The sequence below is a fragment of the Equus przewalskii genome, chromosome 7 (assembly GCF_037783145.1).
Source record: "Equus przewalskii isolate Varuska chromosome 7, EquPr2, whole genome shotgun sequence".
NCBI lineage: Eukaryota > Metazoa > Chordata > Mammalia > Perissodactyla > Equidae > Equus > Equus przewalskii.
The window spans coordinates 76857964-76878254 of record NC_091837.1 but is presented as its reverse complement, the minus strand read 5'-3'; the positions used below and the strand labels follow the sequence as shown (position 1 = coordinate 76878254).

The window sequence follows — 20291 nt, the reverse complement described above, 5'->3', positions numbered from 1 at the left end:
TGACTGTGCAGTTTTCATCTCCCAGCCCTTACCAGTCACTAATTAGTTTAATCAGTTTCAAGACTATTCTTCCAGAATTTCTTCAGGCAAATACAAGTGTCTACGACCTCATGTATGTTTAAGCTGGGGATCATTTAAAGAACACCATACCTAGTGGGAATGATCTTCTGACATTTTTCCTTTTTTGATGTAAGAAAAAAATATTATAGTGAACCTTTGCATGGTTTTAATTTTCTAGCAATAGTAGAGATAGCCTGGCCTACTAACCAGTGCTGGGCTAGGCGTCAATAGATGCGCCATTAATTTAAAATATAACTCTGAACTCTCGTTCTTTGCGCTTCAGCTGAGAAGGAGAATATGCACCCGTGAGTGTGAAGGTAAAATGGGGACATGCAAGTGTCAGTGCTCTGAAAAGTGTAAGCTCGCAGGCAAAAAGAAGGCATGAATGATGCCCTTCATGAGGACCAGGGCATCTTCCAACTTTCCTTTGATGATAAATGAACAGCCTTAAATTGTGGCTTGAAACGATTATACTAGATTTGCAAAGCAAGACACTGCTATCAGCTATAATCTTTAAAATGAACTCATCAACTCAACGTTTTTTTATTGCTTGCAAATGTCACTATCGTTAGCCAAAGTTTATTAAAGCTCGGTAATGTGCTTTCTACCATGCAGGGGGAGATGACTGAGTTGGGAGAGATCCCTGGACATCTAGAATGTCTAAAGAGGCAGCTGGTCACCAGCCACAGAGGAGGTCTATGAGAAATTGATAAGGAAGCGATGGAGGTCTGCCCTTTTTCTCTCAATATGCCTGAGGACACTAGTTTAACTGACAGGATTTCACAGCTTTGCCTTGCACAAATCAATATTAATTTATAGGTTACATTTTAAAAGCCTTTTCCGAGTTTTTGATCAATCTAGTTTATGAAAAGCATTTACCTTATTTGTTTTATTATGTATCTATCTTTATCATATATAATACATATATTACGTTATACATATATATTTTCTGAACATTTAAAACTAAATTGCAGACATCAGGCCCTTTAATCCTAAAAGATGGTATTTTTATTTCCTAACAACTAGGGTATACATGTACATGATCAAAGTACAACTGCCAAAATAAAAAAATTTAACATTGAAACGATACCATTATCTTACTTTTTTAAAGATATCTTGATTATCTTTATTTATTTTTTTAAAGATTGGCACCTGAGCTAACAACTGTTGCCAATCTTCTTTTTCTTCTTCTTCTTCTTCTCCCCAAAGCTCCCCAGTACCTAGTTGTATATTTTAGATGTGAGTCCCTGTGGTTGTGCTATGTGGGATGCTGCCTCAGCGTGGCCTGTCGAGCCGTGCCGTGTCCGCGCCCAGGATTCGAACCTGCAAAACCCTGGGCCGCCGAAGTGGAGTGTGCAAACTTAACCACTCGGCTACGGGGTTGGCCCTCTTGATTATCTTTAAATAAACATTATCTTGATAAACATTAAATGTTAAATATTATCTTAGATAAACGTTATCTTGATCTTATTTAAATTTCACCAACTGTCTCAAAAATGTTCTCTATGCGACTTTTGTTTTTCTAGTATGGAATCCAATCTAGGGTTGCTCAGTGCATTTAGTTTTCCTGTCTCTTTAGTTTTCTTTAAAATGGAACCATTCCTCAGCTTTCATTTGTCTTTCATGATTTCAGCATTTTTGAAAAATGCAATTATTTTGTAGAATGTCTCTCAATTCGTGTCTGTCTAATGTTTCTTCAGGACTAAGTTCAGGTTGTGCAATAATGAGAGAGAATACAATATATAAGTGCTGTTGTATTCTTCTCAGTCGTTCTAATTTTAGTCTTTCTGGTGCATGTATGCGGTTTCACATTGTAGTTTTAAGTGGCATTTCTCTTATGGCTAGTGAGGTTGTACACATTTTCACTTTTCTTAGCTATTTGGATAGCACCTTTCATAAAGTGCATCTTCCAATCTCTTGCCTATTTTTTCCTTTATTGTCTCTTTCTTGAATTATAGAAGTTCTGTGTATATTCCAAATACAAGCCCTTCTTGTTACACGTGTTACAAGTATTTTCTTCCAATTTGTGGTTTGCATTTCATTCTCTTAAGGAAATGTATGAATCTTTTTCTTTTCTTTTTTTTTTTGAGGAAGATTAGCCCTGAGCTAACTACTGCCAGTCCTCCTCTTTTTGCTGAGGGAGCCTGGCCCTGAGCTAACATTCGTGCCCATCTTCCTCTACTTTATATGTGGGACGCCTACCATAGCATGGCTTGCCAAGCAGTGCCATGTGCACACCTGGGATCCGAACCGGCGACCCCCGGGCCGCTGAGAAGCAGAACATGCAAACTTAACTGCTGCGCCACTGGGCCGGCCCCAATCTTTTTCTTTATGTTTAAGGCATTATGTGTCCTGCTTAAGAAATGTTCCCCTATTATCTATATTGTCCTCTACAAACTCCATTGCCTTGCACAATCTGTGATCAGCCTGCTATGAACTTCAGCATATGGTGTGAGGTAAGATCAGGTTTCATTTTCTTTACACGAATCTCCAGTTGCCCAGCGCTGTTGATTGAAAAGACCATCCTCCACTGCTCTGATGTGCCCTCCTTGTCATAAATCAAACGTCCATATATGCCTACTTCTGGAGTCTCCAGTCTCTTCTATTGGTCTCACTGTCTGTTGTTGCACCAACATTACACCACCTAATTACCATAGTTTCATATTAAGTCTTGATAGTTAGTAAAGTATGTCTTCCCACTTTATTCTTCAATAATACCTTGGCTATTGTTGGTCCTTTGCATTTCTCTGTAAAATTTAGAATTAGTTTAAGTTCCACAAACTAAAAGAAAGAAAAAAATTTGTTGGAGTTTTGATCAGAATTGCATTGAATCCTTGGATCATTGGAGAGAAGTGACATTTTTACAATATTTCTTATACCAATCTATAAACGTGATTTATCTGTCCATATAATTAGATCTTTGTGTGTGAAGGGTGTATTGCTCTCAATAATGTATTCCAGTTTTCTGTGTAAAGAGAACATCACTTGTTAATTTGCACATCAATTTGTTAATTGTATTCCTACATACTTGATTTTTATGTTATTTAATGTAGGGATGCAATTAACTTTTTAAATAGACATCGTATGCAACAAACTTGCTTAACTCACTTATTCTGAATATCTATTTGTGTATTCCTTTGGCATTTTGTATGCTCATATTCATATAATCTTCAAATAGTGTCAGCATTTCTTCTTTTCTAAAATGTTTTTCATATTTTCCTATTCTTTGTGCCCTGACGAGGACCTCCAGTACACTGCCAAATAGAATTGGTCATAACGGGTATCCTTGCGGCAGTCAGGGAGATGTGCCTCTCAGATCTCCTTTCAAAAAAGAACCTGACTTGGGGAGAGTAGCTCACAGCTTCTAACTGCAGATGCCTTTGGGACCTCCGTCAGCTTTTGAGCTGAGGCCGTGCACTGCCAGGGCAGCCTCCAGACCACAAATGAGCATGGCAGTGGTGCAAGGACTCACTGTATCTGGCCAGCCTGGGACTGCTCTCTGGGAAATCTTTGAGCCACATCTCCTCATTGGGCTGGTCTAGGTACTCTCAGAGCTGCGCTGCGGTCTGAGGCTTTTCCCACCTCACATTCTTTCCTTCCCTCTCCCTTCACAGGTCTCAGGTCCTCAGTGAGACCTGAGGATGTATCTGCCCAAGGCTGCTCCCTCTCTTGATCTTTCCTAAGTGTTGCCTCCCATAAATATATTGCACTTCCACATTCATCCTGGCATCTGCTTCTCAGAGATTAGCCAGCACACTTGCCTTATTCCCAAAATAAAAAAAAAAGAAAGATTTTCAACACTTAACTATTTCTTTCTTTTTTTTTTTTGAGGAAGTTTAGATCTGAGCTAACACCTGCCACCGATCCTCCTCTTTTTGCTGAGGAAGACTGGCCCTGAGCTAACATCCGTGCCCATCTTCCTCTACTTTATATGTGGGACACCTGCCACAGCATGGCTTCCCATGCGGCACCAGGTCTGCACCCAGGATCCAGGCCAGTGAATCTGGGGCAGCTGAAGCAGAACGTGCGCACTTAACCACTGTGCCACTGGGCCAGCCCTAATACTCAACTGTTAATTATGTTGTTTACTATAGGCTTTTTGTGGATGCCCATGGTTGGATTAAGAAGGGTTCTTTCTCTTCCTGGATTACTAAAAGTTTTCTTTGTCTTAACCATAATTGGAATCTGAATTTAATCAATTTTTTCTGTACCTGTTGAGGTGATTTTGTAACTTTTCTCCTCTGTTCAGTTAATATGGAGAATTACAATGGTTGGTTTTTTTTTTTGGTGTGGAAGATTGGCTCTGAGCTAACATCTGTTGCTAATCTTCCTCTTTTTGCTTGAGGAAGATTGTCACAGAGCTAATATCTGTGCCAATCTTCCTCTATGATTTTTTTTTATGTGGGATGCCACCACAGCATGGCTTGATGAGCAGTGCTAGGCCTGTGCTAGGGATCTGAACATGCAAACCCCAGGCCGCTGAAGCAGAGCACACAAACATAACCACTATGCCACTAGGCCAGCCCCTACAATGGTTGATTTTGGAATGTAAATACATCATGTTTTCCTGGGGGAGAAAACGAACTGGATCATTACGTATATTGATCCCTTTGCATATGGCTGGATTCTGTTTGTAAATATTTTGTACAGGATTTTTACATCTAATGTTCATGAGTGAGATTAGCCTGGAATTATCCTTTCTCATAATGTCTTGTCAAATGTTGGTATCATATTTATACCAGGCTCAGAAAATGAGGTGGGGAGTGAGTTTTTTCCAGCATAAATAATTTCTTATAAACTCTCTAATATCATACACTAGTGGGGCTTGACAATTCCCTCAGGAGGATTCTGGGATGGGGGCCAGGAGGTAGGGAGTGTAATGAGAGCAGGGCATGTGAAGACATTGCCGAGGAGCAGACGTCACGCCATAGCCTGCTGGGACCAGCCTTGGTCAGTTGAGCTACTTTGGGTAGGAAGGAGCTGGGCCAGGCCAAGAAACCTCAGATCCCTTGGCCAGCCCACCCCAGGTTTCTGGCCCTTCCTCCTGCTTCCTCATTCATTGTCCTGTGGGGTGAGGCGGGTCTGTGGAGGCAAGAAGCTCTCCAGCTGCCAGGCTTGGGGGTGCCACCAGCTGAGCATGGGGTCCCCACCCTAGTCTTTGGCTGGGGAAGGCCTCCAAGGACTTGGGTCTTCACTGTAGTATCTTTAGACAGGTTGGGATGAGGGATGAGGCTTTGCCCTTGGGGGGCTGCCCTCCCCCTGTGGCATCCAGGAACTGCTGCATGGAACAGGAGGTGCCAAACAGCACATGGCCTGGGGCCTGCATGCTGAGGAGGGTGGGCCCCGTGAAGAGCTTCCTTCATGGTGCCCTTGGTCCCTAGCAGTGCAGATTGTAGGGAAGGGGGTGTGTGTCGTAGAGGGTCGCTTTCTCCATCAGATAAGCAATGAAATCTTGTAGGTTCACCTTGTACAGGCCACATTGACCTTCTTGGCAGGCTTATGGGAGAGGGAGAGTTGGTACCTAGTCCCCTGCATCAAGACAAGCGTGTGGTTGGCACCCTCTCAAAGACTTCCCCTGGGCTCCAGATGTTCTCTCCCCCACAGGTGGGACCTTACCTGCTCTGACGGGGACTTCCATTTCTGTTCCTTCTAGAGGACTGTGAGCGCTGTTTTGTCTGCCAGGGTTTGGAAATACTCTTCCGTCTTTAAAGCAGTGCCATCTTCTTCCAGTACCAGGAAGAAGGGCTCTTCTGCCAGCATCAGCTTGTCGCAGATCTTGTGGAAGAGGTCCTCAAGACTGTGTGCAGCCACTATGGAAAACAGTATGGAGATTCCTCACAAAAACTAAAAATAGAAATACCGTATGACCCAGCTATCCCACTACTAGATATCTACCCAAACAACTTGAAATCAACAATCCAAAGTGACTGATGTACCCCTATGTTCATTGCAACATTATTCACAAAGCCAAGACATGGAAACAATCCAAATGCCTGTGACTAATGGTTGGACAAAGAAGATGTGGTATATATATATATATATATATATATATATATATATATATATATATACACAATGGAATACTACTCAGCCATGAAAAAAGACAAAATCATCCCATTTGCAACAACATGGAAGGACCTGGAGGGTATTATGTTAAGTGAAATAGGCCAGACTGAGAAAGACAAACACCAGATGATTTCACTCATATGTGGAAGACAAACAAACACACAGACAAAGAAAACAGTTCAGTGGTTACCAGGGGAAGAGGGGAGAGGGGTGAGCACAGGGGGTGAAGGGGAGCACTTTTATGGTGATAGCCAAGAAATAGTGTACAACTGAAATTTCACAATGATGTAAACTACTATGAACTCAATATAAAAAAAACAAAACAGAGAAGAGAAGGTGAGCTAAAGACTGACAAGGGCATTAAAGAAAAACCTTTGAACAAGATTGATTTGCAAATGAGCATATGAAAGTATATACATTTAAATCATTTTTTACATCAAAATAGTAATCCTGGGAGGTCTGCAGTTAGGATAAACATGCTGGAAATCAGACTGTGTGAACTCTTACTGCAGGATGTCCCGGGCTCTTTACATATGCAAAGCAGAAGTCAGCTAAAACACCTTGCACTTTGAGATGCAAATGAAATTAGCTGGAGCTCTGTTTCCCTTGGGGTGGGGGGAGGCTCGTGTACAGTATTCCCAGCCATCTCTAGCTGCACTCTGCAGCATGGCTTAACTGGGTGCTTGGATGGCCCCACCATGACTCCCCAGGTGATAAGGTACGTAAGCTTTGCAGTGAATTGGGGGTTGGAATATATTCTGCAGACAATGGACTAGGTTTCCATTTCCCTGCATTAGATATTTGCTGCAGTGCAATTCATTTCGGATAAACTTTTAAAGAACAGGATACATGCCCAGAAGTCGAATGCCTCACTAAAAGGTGTGAACATTTCTAAAGGCTTTGGACATATAGATCGCCAAATCCCTTTACGAAACGGTGTAGCGACTGATACCGTCCCGGCGACGCAAAGGGTTCCTATTTCTCAGCAAGTTTGCTGGTGGAGACGAATTTCTCTAACCCGGCAGGTGAAAAATACTACCTTGTTGTTTTAATTTGTGCCGAATTACTTTTGATGACAGACGTAGGTAGATAGGTAGAGAGATAAATTCTAAACTTTAAAAGGTAAAAATTTTCCACAACTGACAGTGGTCAAAAGAACATGCTACAGAGTCAAAAACAAAAACAAAAAATGAGCACAGGAGTTTCAATAGTGCTGTGAGCAGTAACAGCATTGCTGGAATAACAGTGTTCAAGGACGATTTATTCTGATAAAGAACTTCTTATGTTTATGTTTTAAGAAAGAAAGAAAACATATTTTTGTTGGATTAGTATAAGTCATAATAAGATAATATATCCAAATATCGGGACAGAAAAATTTTCCTTCTACCCTTCTAGGTTCTTTGGCTGGTCTAATAATTAACTTGATATAAGACAGGTTAACAGGAAAAAGACAAATTTAATTTCCCACGTGCAGGAGCCCCATAAAAACAGGACACCCGAAGGCAGTCAGGCGGTTGCTTACATGCATCCTAGCTAAGGAATGGGACAGGGGCCTGGGGCTGCGAAGGGGAGGAGGACAATTCACAGGAAGATAGAAGAGCAGGTATTCGGTGACCAGATGTCTGCCCTGCCATGCAGGTGAGTCTTTCAGATATAAAAGGTTATCTCTGGTAATAGCTCTCTTTCTGGGCTAGATCCCCTATCTAAATTCTTTAGGTAGTTAAGGGAGAGGTAAACGTTTTTCTTGAGTCTGCTGGGTCTTGACTGCCTTCAGCTCAAAAACTCCACATGGCAAAGTGGCACATTTTACGGTGGCATATTCTGCTCCCCTTATAAAACAGCTGGCACATAATAGATCAGAATGATATTGCATGCTTTTAAAAAGTCACTTTATTTTAAAGACACACCTCAAGTGTATCAAATGTATCAATAAATATGGAAAGTACAATAAAGGTCAAGTTCAGGAAGCAATAGTCCTGGAAAATACTCCCACCCCCAACCCCCGCCAAGGCGGAGCAAGTTTACTACCACCACAGGGAATCACAGAATCTGTCTGTTCTCCAAGATTTACCACAAGATGTTTACAAAAGGAACCACAGTGTTCAAACCAGTTGATCCAGTTCCTGCCTACATATCGTTTCTAGATACTTCTGGCAAAAATCTAGAAAATCACAGAACAGTCCATGACTATCACACCAAATGCTGTTCAACACCATCTTTAGCAGAACAGGACACAAGAAATTGAACGGCAGGAGAGATTTACAAGTTGATACACTTACCAAGGCAAATTAGTATTATGTGCAAAGTATTGGTTCTCTAAGTGTCTATCCTGAGGTAATTTTAAATTAAAAAGTTGTTTTATGCCCAAGTGCCATTTTTTTTAACTTTTTATTTTGAAATAATAATAGATTCACAAGAAGTTGGAAGGTACACACACAAAAATGTACAGGGAAATCCAGTGTACCCTTTGTCTGGCCTCCCCCAGTGATGTCATCAATGGTATAATATCAAAACCAGGAAATTGACATTGATATGATCCACAGAGATTTTTCAGATTTTATCAATTTTACAAGCACTCATGTATATGTGTGTGTGTTTGCAGTTCCGTGCAATTTTATCACATGTGTCGCTTCATGTAACCACCAATATAATTAAGATACAGAACTGTTCCAACACCACAAGGCTGACTTATGTTGCCCTTTTATACCCTCCCAACTCCCATCCTTAAGCCCTGGCAATCACTAATCTTTTCTCCATATCTATAATTTTGTTATTTCAAGAATGTTACGGAAATGAAATCATACAGTATGTAATCTTTTAAGACAAATTTTTAATTATTTTATTGAGGTCATATTGGCTTATAACATTGTATAAATTTCAGGTGTACATTATTTTATTTCAGTTTCTGTATAGAATGCATCATGTTCACCACCAATAGTCTGGTTTTTATTTGTCACCACACATATGTGCCCCTTTACACCTTTCATCCCCCCCCCCCCCCCCGCCCCACTTCGCCTCTGGTAACCGCAAATCCATTCTCCTTATCTATGTTTTTGTTTGTTTATCTTCCACATATGAGTGAAATCATATGGTGTTTATCTTTCTCTCTCTGACTTATTTCGCTCAGCATAATACCCTCAAGGTCCATCCATGTTGTTCCAAATGGCATGATTTTGTCCTTTTTTTATGGCTGAGTAGTATTCTATGCTTCTTTATCCATTTGTCCATTGATGGGCACTTAGGTTGCTTCTAAGTCTTGGCTGTTGTGAATAATGCTGCAAGGAACATAGGGATGTATATGTCTTTTTGAATTATTGATTTCATGTACTTTGGATAAATACCCAGTAGTGGAATAGCTGGATCATATGGTATTTCTATTTTTAAGTTTTTGAGAACTCTCCGTGTTGCTTTCCATAGAGGCTGCACCAGTCTGCATTCCCACCAGCAGAGTATGAGGGTTCCCTTTTCTCCAGATCTTCTCCAACACTTGTTATTTCTTGTTTTGTTAATTATAGCCATTCTGACAGGTGTAAGGTGATATCTCATTGTTTTGATTTGTATTTCCCTAATAATTAGTAATGTTGAACATCTTTTTATGTGCCTGTTGGTCATCTGTCTATCTTCTTAGGAAAATGTCTGCTCATAGAATGCATAATCTTTGAGATTGGCTTTTTTCCCCCTTCAGATCCATCCAAGTTGTGGTATATTTCAATAGTTCATTCCTTGTTATTCTGGGTAGTGTTCCATGACCCAAATGGACTACAGTTTGGCTAACCATTCATCTATTGAAGGAAGTCTGGCTTGTTTCAAGTTTGGGGCTGTTATGATAAAGCTCTATGAACATTTGTGTACCAGTTTTGCATGAACATAAATTTTTATTTCTTGGGATAATGCCAAAGAGTGTAATTGCTGGGTTATATGATAAGTACATGTTTAGTTTTTAAAGCAAATGACAAGCTATTTTCCAAACTATAAATACATGTTTAGTTTTTAAAGACAATGACAAACAGCCGTACTATTTTACATTCCCACCAACAATGTATGAGAAATCCAGTTATTCCACATCCTTGCCAGCATTTTGTGTTATTGCTGTTTTTTATTTTAGTCATTCTGATAGGTTTGTCCTTATATCTCATTGTGGTTTTAATTTGCATTTCCCTGATGGATTACGATGTTGAACATCTTTTTGTGTGCTTTGTCACTTGTATATGCTTTCCAGCAAAATGTCTGTTTATTTTCTAATTGGATTGTTTGGGTTGAACTGTTGAGATTTGAGAACTTTTTGGGTATTCTAGATACAAGTCCTTTGCCACATATGTGGTTTGAAAATATTTTTTCCCAATCCATACTTGCCTTTTCATGCTCTTTCACAAAGCAAAAGTTCCTACTTTTGGTGAGGTCCAATTTGTCAAATTTTCCTTTCATGGATTGTGCTTTTGGTGTCGTCTTAAAACTCTTCACCTAGTCCTGGGCGCCATAGATTTCCTCCTATTATTTTTCCTAGAAGTTTTCAGAATTACACTGTACATTTAAGGTGAAACTCTTTAGCGTCATATACAAAGCCCACCACTGTCCAGGCACACGGCCTTCATCCTGGGTCCTGACACGGTGCCGTCTGGGAAACAGAAGAAGGGGCAGAGCTGCTGAGTGCTGCTAGCTCCGTGACGCAGATAACTGACCATTTGCTTAAGGATTTAAAAGTAGCTTGAGATAAACAGTCATTATTTTGAAGTTCTAAACACGAGAGAATCTGCTCAGGGTTCACTGATAGACTTTCTGTTTTGTTTTGGTTTGGTTTTGGCTGAGGAAGGTTATCTGTGAGCTAACATCTGTTGCCAATCTTCCTCTTTTTTTGCTTGAGGAAGATTAGCCTGGAGCTAGCAACTGTGCCAATCCTCCTCCACTTTTTATGTGGGTAGGTCTGCGCCCAGGATCCGAACCCGTGAACCTGGGCCACTGAAGTGGAGCGTGCTGAAGTTAACCACTACTCCACAGGGCCGGCCCCTAGAGTTTTTGTTTTTGAACTTGCTCCTCTTGGAAGAGGAAGCCAGAGCACTTATACCTGGAGACCATGCAAAATAAGAAAACAATAGAGAATGGGGCAAACGTCTCTCCTACGGTCAACCAAAATAAAGCAATTTTAACTCCCAAAGGGAGTTCCCCAAAGGGAAGTCTAAGCCCCTTTGTTGGGTCATTGATATTAGCAGCCCAGGCCACGCCAGAGCCTACGTGCAGCCCAGGATAAACATAAAGCATCTTCCTAGAGCCTCAAGTATTTAAAGTATAAGTAACTTAAAATAAGCTTAGCTATATTACAGAATAGGATGCTAAATCCACATGCACATAAAAAAATAACATTCCAGACTTCAAAGAAACGTTATCCTGTGGGGTGTGGGAGCAAGGAGGGGACACTGGAGTGTCAGTATCCAAACTCCTCGAGGGGTCCTCGTTCAGTTTCCTCTGCCTTTAGGGATATTACAACTTATTTTATTTTTGAGAGGCTTTTTCATCTAAATCTTTCTGTCTTTTACTTAAACCAATCCAAAGAATGGGACGCCTCTAATTTTAGTTACTTATTGAATGATTACCACATTTCGGGCATTGAACTAAGTACTCCACCTGTGTTAACTCACTGATGCTCCAGAATTCTATGAGGTGATAAAAATAGCTGCCACTGTAGCACTTACTTACTATTGACCATGTGCCAAGTACTCTCTAAGTTACATACGTATACACATACCATACGTATATAAATTATCTATGTGTTATATATAAAAGTTGCATACATATATATATACATTCCTTTGCTACCACCCCATGAGATAAGCACTATTATTATCATCCCCATTTTACAGATGGGGAATTTGAAACACAGAAAGGCTGAGCAACTTGTCCAAGTTCAGTCAGCTGGGAAGCGGCAGAGCTGGGGCTGGAGGTTGATTTAATCACCACAGGCCAATGATTTAATCTATCACACCTACATAGTGGAACCTCCATAAAAACTCCAGTGTGCAGGGCCCGTGTTGTAACCACTGCACTCTACCACCTCTGTGGGTGCTAGCCACATCCTTCTTTTTTTTTTTTAAAGATTGGCTCCTGAGCTAACATCTGTTGCCAATCATCTTTTTCCTTCTTCTTCTTCTCCCCAAAGCCCCCCAGTGCATAGTTGTATATTCTAGTTGTAGGTCCCTCTGGCTGTGCTGTGTGGGATGCCACCTCAGCAAAGCTTATAAGCTGTGCTGTGTCCATGACCAGGATTCGAACCGGTGAAACCCTGGGCCCCCGAAGCGGAGCGTGTGAACTTAACCCCTCAGCCACGCGGCCGGCCCCAATCCGCATCCTAATTTAGATGAGGAAACTGCGGTGTGGGAAGGCTACATAAGTTCACTGTCACCCGGCGTGTAAGTGAAGGGGGTCAGCATTCAAATCCGGGTGTCTTTGACCACAAAGCCTACGCTGTTGACTATCACATTATACTACCTTCCTCTATCTTCCAGAATCTTCTCCTCGGATGCACACTACCATCTCCATCTACCATAGATACATACACCTTCAATCATTATTGACATTACAAAGGGCTTTCACATGTTCTCCTCTTAGTGCATATAAAATACATCGTACCATGTCTGGTCCTGAATATGTCTCATCTCTCTAGAATTGTTACTATAACTCTATGACGTGGGAATTATCATTATCACCTCCATCTCGTGTATGAATTTGACATATGCTCCTCGTATGCGCCAGGCATTGTTCTGGGCACTGGAGATATGATAGGGAACAAATAGACAAAAATTCCTTCCCTCATGAAGTTTACATTCAAGTTAGGGGCACAGACAGTAGACAGATCAAAAATATGGAGAATGACAGATGGTGATGAGTACTAAGGCTGAAAAAGAAAACCGGAAATGGGGTAGGGAGCATGAGAAGGTGGAAGGCAACAGCTGTAATGTCAAACAGGATGGTCAGGAGATCTGTGCTGGGACATGGCATTTGACCCTGAAGGGAGAGGAGGGGGCCTTGAGAGAGGTGAAGTGACTTGCCATGACCCTCACCATCAGCCACTAACTCTCAACCCTGTGCTGTCTTCCTGACGCTAGTGGTTGTTTTCTTGTCATAAAATCATGAGATGTCAGAGATGGGGGTGACTGTTGGGGATGGCCGTGTTTCACCTGATGCCTGGAACGAAGAAGATCTTAAATGTATTGAATCTTCGAAAAGTTGAATTTTTGTGGCAACTTAGGTTGACTAGTGGTGCCTTCCTGGATGACCAGTGTTGAGCAGGATTCAGAGGTTAGGTCTGAGCTCAGAGCAGAGTGATATTTGTCCAAGTTCAGGAGGAGGAGTGGTGACTTTAGACAGCCAGCTGCCTGTACTTCATCCAGTGTGACCTTCCCATTATACAGATGAGGAAACAGGCAACTAGAGTGGAACAGAGAGTGAGTGGCTGGATTTTTACATGGTCATTAACATGAAAAGTTTTTTGCCTCTGTTTTCACGATGGAGTACATTGAAGTAAGAGAAAAGGAGTAATGTATTGCAGGCCACCATGGGGAGTGTCTCGCCTTTGAACTTGTGATTTCTTTCAGAGAGACTTGTTTTCCTGGGTCTTGGCCAGGCCTCCAAGAATGTGGTTCCTCTCTTCTTCCTTGTGGATTCAGCTTCGGGAAGAGGGGAAAGGCACAACTTCTTCCTCACCCATCCCACACCCGCAAAGATGCTCCTTGCACTCAGATAAAGGAGCATGAGTTCAACCTTTTCTTTATCACTTACCCTGTAAAAGAAGCTGCCCACACAGATCACCTGGGGCCAAACAGGGACAGAGGCCTCCTTCCACCATGCAGCCAAAGGTCGCCAAAGAGGATCTGAATGAAGCAACTTTTTAGATAGTGCAATTATGTTTAAAATGCCCAAGGAGTATGCACTCTTTATATCATGCATAAATTGAGTTGTTTTATCAAACCCTTAATTTATTTGTTGGATAACCTCTGCTTTTTTGTCCACTGGGTTTCTCTAAAGAAGACTACAATTGTATTTAGGCATAAGTTGTTTTCAATCATTTTCTTGGTGTTTACGTTACCCTCCATGTTTGCAAGTGCTTATACCTTCAATTATACCACCTGTGGCTCAGGAACCCGATCTATTTTTAATACATTGGAATTTGAGAGAACAGCAGCAAGAACTGACCTTCTTGGCAACAGTCACATCAAACAAATAGTATGACTTGAGGATAGGCAAAAGGAAGATTATTATTATTATTATTATTTTTTTAAAGGTTGGCACCTGAGCTAACAACTGTTGCCAATCTTCTTTTTTTTTTCTGCTTTATCTCCCCAAATCCCCCCTGTACATAGTTGTATATCTTAGTTGCAGGTCCTTCTAGTTGTGGCATGTGAGACGCCACCTCAACGAGACCTGACAAGTGGTGCCATGCCCGTGCCCAGGATCCGAACTGGCAAAACCCTGGCCTGCCACAGCAGAGCACGGGAACTTAACCACTCGGCCCCGGGGCTGGACCCTGGAAGATTATTATTTTTGATTGAAATGTTCTTGAGGATAAAAGTGATGCAGCCAGGCTGCAGAGGATAGTCCTCTGATGGTCTAGTGGTTGGAAGAAGATATCCCCACTTTCCCACCCACCTCACCACACACACACACACACACACACACTCTTGGGCTCAGTAACACCACACAACAACAGCAACAGGCTTGAGCACAGTGCAAACACAGCTGCATCAGGCTGCTGTGGCTGTTGGGCCTTCCCCAGGGACAAGGGTCAACCTCCACTCAGCTGGTGGGGGAGGGTCTTGTGTCCATCGGTGGTCAGCCTAGGAGTCAACAGAAAAAATCAGGTTTAAGTGGAGGTTCCTAAAAGAATTTCATTCTGAGACAACTTTGTGCAACCTTCTTGAGGGTGAAGGGTTGAACAAGTGGAATTGTAAAAGTAACGTCTTCATTCATTCAAGTAGTCCTTTACCAACTCATTTATTCAACAGATGCATCCTGTGTACCTCCTCGTACCATTGCTGTTCTGGGCGCTGTGTTTACAATGACGAACAAGACAGACTGGGCCCCGGGACACAAAAAGCTTACAAGCTGGAGGAAGGCTGACCAACAGAAATATAATGTGAGCCACAGATATGCGACACATATGTAATTTTAAATTTTCTAGTAGCCACGTTTTAAAGAGTAAATTGAAACAGGAGAAATTGATTGTAATAGTATATTTTATTTAACCCAATATATCCAAGAGATTATCAATACACCCAAAGTCATTAGTGAGATATCTTACTTTCCTTTTCTTGTAAAGAGTCTTCCATATCGGGTGCGTATTTTGCAGCTACAGCATTTCTCAACTGGGACTAGCCACGTGCAAGCGCTCAGGAGCCACCCAGGGCTCATGGCTGCCGTCTAGGACAGTGCAGCTCTGGGGGAACAATTCTAGGTGCCATGATTTACACTACGTACAGATGCATTTCATTTATTTAATTTTTTAAAAGATATGTTTTAGGTTCATATTCACAGGAGAATAGATAAATTGTAGTATGTTCATACATATAGTGGAGTAAAAATGAATGAACAAGAGCTATAGGTATTAACCCAGATGGATCTCTCGATGTTAAATATAGAAGCAATTTCAGTAGAATGCACATAGTATTATTCTACTTATAAAATGTTTCAAAATATGCAATACTATGCCATTAAATAGTACATTGTTTAATATCTATTAAACAATATGTTGTTTAGAAATACATGCATATGTATTAAAATATAATATAAAGAAATGCCTGGGAATGATAAATTCCAAATTGAGGATAAAGCCAAATCTAAAGAGAAAGAAAGAGGGGGGATACACAGGAGGGTCCCCTAGAGGTAGTAGTAGTTTATTCCTTCAGCAGGGTTGGGGGTGAATGGACGTTTGTTATAGGATCCTTCTTAAATGTTTCATGCAAAAAGTTCCAAGGAATGTAAAAAAAAAAAAATCAACACCTTATCTTGAAATTGCTATTATTATTATTATCGTTATTGTTATTATTTTGGTACTTGCTTCAAGGCTGATTGAGCTATCTACTTCAGAAGATGACCTTCAGGAGATAAAAGAAGAGTGGAGATAGGATGCTGTACATGAAAATAGTCAAGTCTGTGGGCCCCCCAACTATGTAAGGCCAGACTTGAACCTGCAGCCCTTTCTACTCACCAGCTCAGAAAGGGCTGACACTTCCAAGAATCCTTTTCTCATGAGAGCTGGAGTAGAGAGGATAGGAAATCAATGGCTGTCATTTTCTCCACCCCCGGCAGCAGACAGCAGGGAGAAGGAAGACTGAACTGTGCTCAGAGGTGAATGGCAGATCATTAAGCCACCTTGTCACTGTTCCCTCCCATGCCACGTGGAACACAAACTCCAGCCCAATAAGGTCTTGGGTGTGTCACTCACCTCCAACTTAGCCCTGACGTGAAAGCTGAGGAAAAGCCTGCTCTAAACACAAAACTACCTGCTTTGTAAGATGGTCAAACATTACAGACTTAAGAAATTCATTCCAAGATGAGAATTCAGGAACTGCGGCCCTTGAGCCTGTGAAATATACTGGCCACGAGTCTATCCCTAGGTAGAGAGCAAAGCAGAAGATTGCCGAAGTCTTCCCTGAGAGTTGAGGTCACTGACATGAATTGGATGTCACTGTGTGGATCTCAGTCTTACTCTATCAATTCACAAGAGAGGACATGAAAGAAAGCATTTGTCACTTGAGGAATTTTTTTATTTCTCTGTATGAATTATAGCTATTTATTGTATTCTTCCACATATTCAAAATTGCTTTTGAGCCAAACTATGAAGTGAGTAAAATTTGACTTTTGCTCCTCCATCCCTCATTCCCTCCCCTTGCTTTAATTTTTTTCTTTTGATGGTGAAATTAGGTAGGATACAATGTCTGCAGCTATATCAGAGAGGGCCCCAAATAATACTGGCTTAAGTAAGATAGAGGTTTATTTCTCTGACACATAAAAGTCCAAGCTACCAGGGCAATACCAGCCACATCAGGGATCATTATAGGGCCCCAAACTCTTACCTAGTCACTCTGTAATCTTCAATATGTGGTTGTTCATCTTCTCATGTTCCAATTTAGCTGTGTCTGATCCTGCAGACTCATCTGTATTCCATTCTGCAGAAAGAATTCAAGAGGCAAGGGGCATGACCTGAACGTCATGTCTATCTATGGTGATAGAATAATGGCTCCCCCAAATGTTCGTGTTCTAACCCCAGCACCTGTGGAAAAGCAAAAGGGACTTTGCAGGTGTGATTAAGTTAAGGGATCTTGGTGTGGGAGGCATTATTTCTTTTTAACTCTACTGATGGTGAGTGAAGCTTCATGGCGCTATTTTTGTCAAGGAAAGACACACCTTTTCCAAAAGTGGCAGCAGCAGGAAACCAAATTATGAAAACCAGAAGTTATTCCAAAGAAATTAAGACCAATATATAAGCATACTAATTTTACTCAGAGATTTGTTCCTTGGTATATTGATTTTGATATTGTTGGCATCATTGATGGCAAAACGCTAAAGCTGTGACGTGTTATTTGTAGAAATATACTGGCCAATGCAACAATGAAACTACCAAAACTTAAGCAGCACTTACATACAAAACATGAAGAAGCGCAAAACCAAAATAATCCTTTAAGGAAAGAGTGATGAATTACAAAGCTGATGGAAGTAGCTGTTCAATGTTTCACTTATAAACATTGGTACTTTGCAGGTGTCTTAGGAAGCAGCACTTTAGGTTACTAAGATTAAAAAATACAGTTGCTGAGACACTAGTAAAAGATTGAATCAAAGAGGTTTGCTTGGAAATGGGTGAATCTGTGGCAAAAAAGTTTGCTCGAGAACCATTTTTCTAGGACACCATAGTTCAATGTATCAAGGCACTATCTAATGATATGGACCAAACAAGTGAACAAACAAAGCTAGCATTTTCATTGCAATTTGGAAAACATACAGACATTACTAATGGTAATTTTTGAAGTATATGTATTATTTGAACATAATGGTATTATAAGAAAGAATTATTTCTTTCAGCTTCATGGCCTACAGACACAATTAGCTCTGAACTGTGTAAAATTCTGAGGGATTGTATTGACAATTAAAGTAGCCTGGAGTTTAAGTATTATGTAGGAGTGAGTTTTGATGGTTTAGCTTCAATGACAAGAGAACTTTCTGGAGTAGTTACACAGATTAAGGGCTTCACCCCAGAATGCAAATCAACATATTGCGTCCTTCATCGAAAAAGTCTTTCTCCAAAAACAAAAACAAGTTCAGGTGAACAAAACAGTGTGCCTAGTGTCGTAGTAAAAATTATGAATTAAATAAAAGCAAATGTGTTAAAATCCAGATTATTCTCTTTATTACATAGTAACATGAAAGCTGATTATGCACAACCATTATTGCATGTAGAAGGATGATGTTTATCAAGGGGAAGAGTTATGTCAAGAATGTTTGAACTAAGAAACAAACTCGATGCCTCTGCAAGCTACGGAACTAGGTTGGTCCCAAATTTTTAAAGAGTGAATTAGAAGAAGAAACTTGTTTGTCTGATCTCTTCAGTATTTTCAATAATCTTAATACTTCCTTGCAAGGAAGGAATACAACATATTTTTCAATAGATTAGAGGACAAAAGTAAAAGATGCTTGCTAGTACAGAGTTTCCATAGATGTTGTGATTACAGACTGTGACGGCATAGTCCATATTTATCAGTAAAATAGGTGATGATCTAAATACTGCGCATCTGTGAAAAATTTTCACCAAATAGCTTACAAATTGGACAAAATGTTTTGAATTTTATATTCTATCAGAAGAAGACACACATAGGAAATGCTTAGGTCTAGAACTCATTTCTTTCATCAAAAGATAATTTAAATTGACCTATAGTTTTACAGGATGAATTGTTGGAACTGCCTAGAATGAATGACCAAAGATAAATTTTGAAAATATGGCATAACTTGCTTCCTTTTGGATAAAAGTTAAAAATGAATATCCTGAGCTTAATTAAGTTGCTTTGAAATTTCTTCTATCCCCCCTCTGGTTATGAGTGTTCTTAAAAGCAAATATAGAAACAGTTTAGACAGACATTATCTCCTGCTCAGTCCAACTGCAATTAAATAAGTTAAAAAGCAAGAAACAATCTCATTTGTCCCACTAAACTTTAAAAGTAGATATCCATGACGTATATCCAAAGTGTGCTTATAGACACTTGATATACAGAATCACTATTTATTTGCAATCTTTGTTTTTTATATTTGCAGAACAACAGTAAGTTTGGAATTTAACAGAAATTCTCTATTTTCTAAGTGTACCTGTTCACACACTTTCAATGAACAATGAAATTATTTTGTAACTCTTTTCTTTATTCTTATGTTTGTTCTGATTTTATTTGTTTATTTATTTTTGCTGAGGAAGATTCATCCTGAGCTAAGATCTGTGCTAATCGTCTGCTATTTTGCAGGTGGGTCACTGCCACAGAATGGCTGCTGACAAGTGGTGTAGGTCTGCACCCGGGAACTGAACCTGGGCTGCTGAAGCAGAGCACACTGACCCTAACCACTAGGCAACAGGGCCATCCCCCTGATTTTATTTATTGAAATATCATTTCATATCTGTTGACTCCAATAATATTTTGAGCTTGTGTTTTAAATGTCTTTGTTCTTTTAATTTTTTAGTAATGGATATTTATTACACTTTTTTAAAAGTCTCGGTCCAAAACAGAATGAAAAAAACCAAAACTGGTCCTCCATGACAGGTAGTTTGAGACACGCTGATTTAAAATAGCAGCTCACAATCCTGTCCTAACCTGCTTTATTTTAATTCATGGCTCTTACTAACACCTGACACATTATATACCTACAACTAATTGATAATTTGTTTATTACTCATCTCTCTGACTAGAGTGTAGCTGAGCGAGGATAGGGCCGTCCCAAGTCACCATCATGCAATATTAGACATCTCTGTTACCAAATATTTTCTCTTAATTAGCACTGTTAGTATAGCTCCGTGATAGCAATTGTTCTAATTTTCAGAGACCTGGGAATCCTGATAATGGAAAATGTACCACCCAGAAATATTTCCTGAGGCCTGAGCATACTCACAAATAATAGAATGAGCCATGGAACTGCTATTTAAG

General features: G+C 40.3%; 1 pseudogene; it reads right to left on the bottom strand.

Annotated features, from left to right (window-relative positions):
* Window positions 1–5228: 5228 nt before the first annotated feature.
* On the bottom strand, window positions 5229–5859 carry LOC103565833 (lipid transferase CIDEC-like; annotated as a pseudogene).
* Between the last annotated feature and the right edge of the window lie 14432 nt (window positions 5860–20291).